Source organism: Camellia sinensis, chromosome 8 (genome assembly GCF_055761805.1).
Source record: "Camellia sinensis isolate YWXY chromosome 8, ASM5576180v1, whole genome shotgun sequence".
Classification (NCBI taxonomy): Eukaryota; Viridiplantae; Streptophyta; class Magnoliopsida; order Ericales; family Theaceae; genus Camellia; species Camellia sinensis.
The window spans coordinates 173,746,682-173,754,136 of NC_138968.1; positions in this window are offsets into that span (position 1 = coordinate 173,746,682).

The window sequence follows — 7,455 nt, forward strand, 5'->3', positions numbered from 1 at the left end:
ATACCAAAAATACAAAGAAAAAAAAATGAAAGTTCAGTATATTTTTCATATTTTTGTGTATTTATTAATTTTTTGAAATATTTTTTTATAAATATTTTAGTTTTTAGATATAGCTAAGTAAGTTGTATCTAAAAAAGTTTTAAAAAAATGCTTAAAATTTTAAAAATATTCACTAAAAACAAAAAAAAATATGAAAAATAAAAAACTCAATTTTTAAAAACTGAATTTAAAAGATTGAAACCAAACACACTGAATATCTTTGTTTTAGTGAGGTTAGAGATTGGATGTGTATGGGTTTAATATACTTTTCAAAACCCAGCTCAAGTTAGAACTCAATTTTTTCATTTTTTTTTTCTCTCAAACAATACAAACAAATATATGGCCTGGTGTTGCTCAAATTAAAACACATAAATAATAAGTCTCATATAAGTAGCTCCTACAATGCAACGATTTCACAATTATCCTAATACAATCAAAACTAACACATCTATTAACCAAAACAAAAAAGAAAGAAGAAAAAGCATAGAGCCATTAAAAAGTGAAATTCTAATGAACTTCACATTTGAGCATATAATCGAACACATGATGGACAAATAATTTCACAAGGAGGAAGAAAACAAGGAGGAACGTACACCATAACAAGAACGAAAAAAACATACATGTTTTAGAAGGTAGAGCATACACAGATACAATATATATGTGCATATATTTATTGAGATTGCAAGATTACACCTGAATCTTCTACAAACATCAGATTCTGCCATCACCGTTTTACCCATCAAATTCTTGGAACTTTCCCAAGTCAACCAACACATCTATCTGAAAAGCTTTCACTGCTTGAGTTGCAAATTTTTGTCTTCTCCACAAATGGTGGAACTATATAGCTCGTTTACTATTGGGAATTTTCAAAATGATTTTCAAAATTTATTTTTTAGTTTTTGAGTGTTTTCAAAACATTCCTTATTTTTATTTGGAAAGCTTGAAATAAGCTTGAAGACTTTGTCTCACATCGGAAAGAAAGACCCAAATGCCACAAACTGAAGAATTCAAGATGAATTGTTTCAACATTTACAACAACAGTGGAGCTATAGCTTCCTTTCAACTAGGGACAAAACTAGGAGGAGACTATGGGGGGCCATGGCCCCCTTGTTTCTGTGAAAATTATTATTTTCCATGAAAATTTAAATATATATATATATATATATCATTTTATACATAAATGGCCTCCCAGTATTAAAAAAATTATATATATATATATATATATTATTCTTCTTTCATTTTAAATTCTCTTTCTATTTTACACCAAAAAAATTTCATCATCTTATTAGAAATTGCTTCTATGGTATTTAAATTTTTTTTTATGTATATATAATTTATATATCATATTATATATACCTGTGTATTTTGTGTATATGGTAAAAAAAAATTATTTTTCTTTTAACCCCTCCGGTTATAAAATCCTAGTTCTGTCCTGGCTTTCAACTCCATGGACAAGTCAGGCAATAAACAGACGAGTAATGCAAGGGATCATGAAGAAAATATCATGAAGATGATCATGAAATATTCTCCACCTTTGGATTACACATATAATAAAACACCACACACTAATTAAAGGATGAAAAATTTGCATGATGTATTTTATGAATTTTTTTTCATGATCCCTAGTATTATTCTAAATAGAGAGACCAGGGGCAAAGAAGAAACTTTAGTTTTAGATTCACCTAAGGTTTCACCATAGGCTGTTTGTTTTTGTCTTAGTTGAGGCTTATTTGGAAGATGTGTTTCAAAAAATTATACTTTGCATTTTTTTGTTTTTATTGATTTTTTTTAATATTTTAGGCATTTTGTTTTTTATTTTTAGACACACCTATCATAAATACACTTAAAAAGTATAATTTTTGTGAATTTTTTTTTAAAAAAAATTCACTAAATACCAAAAATACAAAAAAAAAACGAAAATTCAATATATTTTTCATATTTTTGTGTATTTATTAATTTTTTAAAATATTTTTTCACAAATATTTTACTTTTTAGATACATCTAAATAAGATGCATCTAAAAGAAGTAAAAAAATGTTTAAAATTTTAAAAATATTCGCTAAAAACAAAAAAAGACGAAAAACAAAATATTGAATTTTCAAAAAACTAAATTCAGAAAACTGAAAACAAACATACTGATTTTATCATTTTTGTTTTTACACATGAAAAATATTTATTTTAATAAACAACCTATAAGCAATACCCCAAAAGGTCATCCCAACCAAACAACAAAACAAAAAAAAAAACAAAAAATTCCATAAAAAAAATAGCTACGGTTCAGACTGTATCATCTTTATGCTTATTGAAGTTCTTTTCTTAGCAAATGACAATAATAATAATGAAGTGCGTCTAATTTGCAAAAAATATATGTAAACACCCCATTTTTTACTGTGCTCAAGACTTGGATGTTCTTGCAGGTACATCCGGTGACAAGTTTGATTGCTCGTCGAGTGCTCGAATTTCGCGGCAGAACGCCACAGGTTTAAGCTTTCCAAACCCTACATCAATTCTGACTCATTTTTGGACCATGTGTTGGTCCTTTCAGCATGCTTTTCTTGGTGCACTGCCGGCCACTTTTGGGCATTGCCAGCTATGCACTTTGGCCTGCCGGCCATTGATGTGCCTGTCGGCCATCAATGAGCCCTTGCCGGCCATCATTGATGGCCGGCTGACCACCAGTGCATCAGTAGATATTTTCTGATATTTTTGTGCCGACTGTTGCACAGATTGGAGCATCTACTTGCACGTGGATGGTTGGATCTTTTCAAGAGGATTTTGTATCTTCTATATATAGAAGCCATCCTCTTGCATGTAGGGGGTTACAAAAATTTTGTGAGCAAAATTTCTCTCTCTCTCTCTCTAGAATCCTCTGTCTTTTGATTTTATGCTTGAAAGTGGGAATTCTCTACATACTTGAACTAAGAACCTTGACCAAACACCTTTACCTTGAGCTGAGGTTCTTTGAGGCTTGGTTTGAGGTCTTAAGCTTGGTTTTGGCTCAGAATTTTAGCTGTTTTGTTACTGTGCTTCAAAGGTATAAGCTTACCTCTTTTAAGCTTTGTTTTGGTTAAGTGCTTCGCCATCTTTTTATACTACTTTGGGCTAGTTTTAACCTCTAAAAAACTCTATTTTTAAGGCTTTAAGATGGTGGTTTGAGCCTTGTTTACTTAGGGGGTGGTTTCCTCCCTTTGATCTTTGGCTTGTAAAGCCTTTTGAGCCATCTTTCAAAGCTTTTAAAACAACCTTTTCTTGGCCTTTTAACCACTGAATTCCAGGGGAATTTTAGTGGTAAAAAGTTGGTTTTGAGGTCCAAAATAGGAGGGGGTGGCCTCCCCTCCTCGTATCTTGTTTGCATGTGTAGTTGGCTTAACATGTGAACATGTTGTTCTATCATTTTGTGACTTGATCTCAACATGTTTTTGCTACTGATTTGGCATGCTTTAGCTCTATTTTGAGCTATCTTGGTCATATGAGCTTCATCTTGCATGGTTGTAGTGCAAAGGCCTTTACTAGCTTTGTGTTTTAAGGCCTCTAACATGCTTTGCATGTTGAAGCATCATTTTACACATGATTTCAGTGCATATATCTCGTCACACTCTCACATATTCCACTCTTTCATTGCTTTTGAGAGTTGTGCTTTGTGTCTTGCTTGCGAGCCAACATGCGAGCATGTTTTTCTTGCCTTTCATGCTTCATTCTTAGCATGTTTTAGCCACTGTTTTGGCATGTTCTAGCTTTGTTTTGAGCTGGTTCGATCATTTGAGCTTGATATTGCATGCCTCTAGTACAGTGCTCTTCACTAGCTTTAATGCTTTTGGCTTTTGAATATTTCTTGCATGTGTTGCTTGCATGATTTAGTATCTTTTGCATGCCATTTCAGCACTAAAAAGTCTGCAACCTCCCTCATTTCTTCATTTTTCTATTTTTTTTAGGGTTGGTTAACCTTATGATTGTGTTTAAGCATGAGATAGAGCTTGTGCTCAATGGCTTTAACTCTCTTTTGAGGGTTCCTCCTAGCCAAAGACATGATCTCTCTCATGTCTTAAACCATTCTTTAGTTGACCCCTCTCTCATTAGAGGACACTCATCTTGGACTTAACCAATTAAAGAATGGCTTGGTAATGCTAAAATGAGTAAACAAAATTGAATCAAGTAAAACATGACCAAGATAAGCATGTTTTGTTTGCATTGCATATGTTCAGTCGGACGTTATATTGAACACGAGGTAGATTGGTCCATCTCATACTCAAAGTGATGAAATGAGCCAATCTCCTTTGGTCTCCATCACCCTTGAGCATGCCTGATAGGGTGGTGGCCCTTTGAGTCTTGTTTTTGTGCATTTATTGAAAGTGTACAACTTGGATCTTTGGCCATCATGCATTGAAAATGCTTGATTGGTGGTTTTGGATCCAAGAGTACCACTCCTTTGATGTTTTGAGATGATAAGGAGAGGGTACAGTACAAACATGTCCTTGGAAAACCCTTCATTTTCGCCTGTCTGTGCTCTGTTGCAGTTTGGTGATTTAGCACACCAGTGGCCGTCAGTGTTTCATTGGTGGCCGACAGTGCATCATCCTTGGCCGGCAGCACATTCTTTGGGCCGACAGATGGCTGATAGCAAGTCCCCATGGTCGGCAGGCTACTGGTGTATTCCTTGACATGGAATTGGTAATGTAACGCCCTCAAAATAATAACATTAAACCCATCAAATAAGACATGCATTGACATATGAACTAGCCACATTCTTTTATTCATTAGAGTCTCATTACATAAGTATTACATGTTAACATCAAAACAAAATGCCCTACGGGCTTACAGCTTTCCAAATTAACACTTGGTTACAACAAAAGAGTACTAACTCGTTTACACATTAAGCCCTTGGCTTGAAGTTACATGTAATACATCAAAAGTAAAACGACAAAAGTATGTCCGCCTCTAGCCTTCCAAGCTATGTCCTTGGAGGTGGCATGCTACCTGTATCTGAAAATGATATTCCCATATAGTGTGAGCCACAGCCCAGTAGAAATACACTAAACCAACCATGGCCAATGACTAAAATATTAGCAATTGATAGATGGCTACCACTAATACATTTACATAAATCACATATTTATGTCATCCGACTTATGAGTCCATGTTACTTTACATTTTCCCTTTTTCACAGATAAGCATGTCAGCTCTATCATCATTTCAACAGATAAGTATAAAAACTATATCCCACATTCACAGATAAGCATATAAGCTATATCCACATTCTCAACAGATATGTATAACAACAATATCCCACATTCATATAAGCATAAAAGCTATATCCACATTTCACAAAGATAAGCATATGAGCTCTATCTTCACTTCTTTAGACAAGCATATGAGCTGTATCTACGGAGTTCATCCCCTATCTTCTCCCAACACTATCCGGTTTAGAGGTACATCCCCTATCTTCCCCTAAACCGCGGAGTACATCCCCCATCTCCTCCTCTACACAAAACGTATACAAACACATTGGTTCTATATACAATCACTCAATACATACATTTAATGTATTCTATCAATCGTCAAATTCCATGACACATTCCATTGATTAGTTTCCGTTTGCCTAATCATCATGCATTGTCTACAACAATCACGACTATCCTCCACCGATAGCCCAAAGCAGTTATTTCTAAACAGAAAATAAATGCACAAATGGATATTCAATCAACATTTCATTTCCTCATTTCTCCCAATTAATTATCCCAATTAATTAAACAATGTAATTAGGTCATTTTCCATAATTACCATTTCAACCCTTAGGTCCCATTTTCATCAATGATTCAACATTAATTCCATTTCTCTATGCCAAACATGCATCTAGGTTTATTATGAATAAAACCCCAACTTTTGTAAAATTACACAAAAGCCCCAAACTTTCACCAAATTACCAAACCAACCCCAACATCTCAAAATACTAAAATTTAAAGACAAAATCCATAGAGAGGAGTAGGGTATCCCTACCTCAAATTCGGAGCTCCAAGGGAGAAGATGACAAAACCCAACGTGCTCCAAATCTCGAAATTTTCAGATTAAAATGTAGCCCTCAATGATCAACAACTTTTTTGTAAAGGCCAAAGGTGAGCAAATCACTCCTACTAGATCAAAACCTAGAGAGAAGGTAGAGTTCTAGAGTGAGAGGCTCAACAATGGTGTTTTTGGAAAAGTAGGAGAGAGAAGAGAAAGTGAAAAAGTGATTTGAAAAGTCAAAACTCGGAGCTTAAACCCAGTCGCCCCGCTCGAGCGTAAAACACCCCGCTCGAGCGTCACTCACAGACTCCCGCTCGAGCGGCCAAACTCCCGCTCGAGCGCCGGATACACACTCCCAGAATTTTTACAGAACTAGGCCTCCGCTCGAGCGTCCAACTCCTCGCTCGAGCGGCACTCACACAACCCCGCTCGAGCGGCCCACTCCACGCTCGAGCGTCCAACACTGCACAGGAAATACTGGATGGGTGCAATTCCCGCTCGAGCGCCACAACCCCCGCTCGAGCGGACAGGCCAAAATCTGGGCAACTAGTTTTGGTTTCTAAACTCAACCAACCTGTAACAAACCCGCCCAACACATCCTATAACTCAAATACGAAGTAAAAAGGATGCAAACAAGATAATAATTAGCTACCAACATCCATGGACACATGTCCGGATCACTGTACAACAAGGGTAAACCCGGGATCGCTATAACCTCCCCCCCTTAAAGAATTTCGTCCCCGAAATTAAGCACAAGTTTTCAAAAACAGGTTTTCCTCCATTTTAAACAATGTTACATTTTATCATTCAACAATTCGACCCATTACCGGTCATCCCATCCCTTTACCAAGAGACATTTCACAATATGTAACAACATATGTACTTTCAACATGCATCAACATTATGCATTATCTTTCCAATTTCAACAATATATTTAACATATATAATGTTGCATTCAACTTCCATATGAGGCAAGTTCCAAAACATACTTCCAATAACCAAAACATTTTCAATGTTTCACAACTTAAGACATATATAAAAGCTCTTAAGTTCAATAATAGTTCAAAATCTAAATACAAGATTAAGTATCAACAAACAAGTCCGGATATTTCTCACGGACTTCCAACTCACGTTCCCAAGTGGCTTCCTCCACTCCGTGATGTTTCCACAAGACTTTTACCAATGGAATAGTCTTGCCACGCAAGACTTGATCCCGCCTATCCAAGACCCGAACCGGTCTCTCCTCATACGAGGCATCCTCATCTACCTCTAAATCGGTCCAATCCAACACATGTGATGGATCTGGCTCATACTTCCGAAGCATACTCACATGAAACACGTCATGAACTCCGGATAACTGCGGCGGTAAAGCTAACCGATAAGCAACCTCGCCAATCCTCTCAAGGATCTCAAAAGG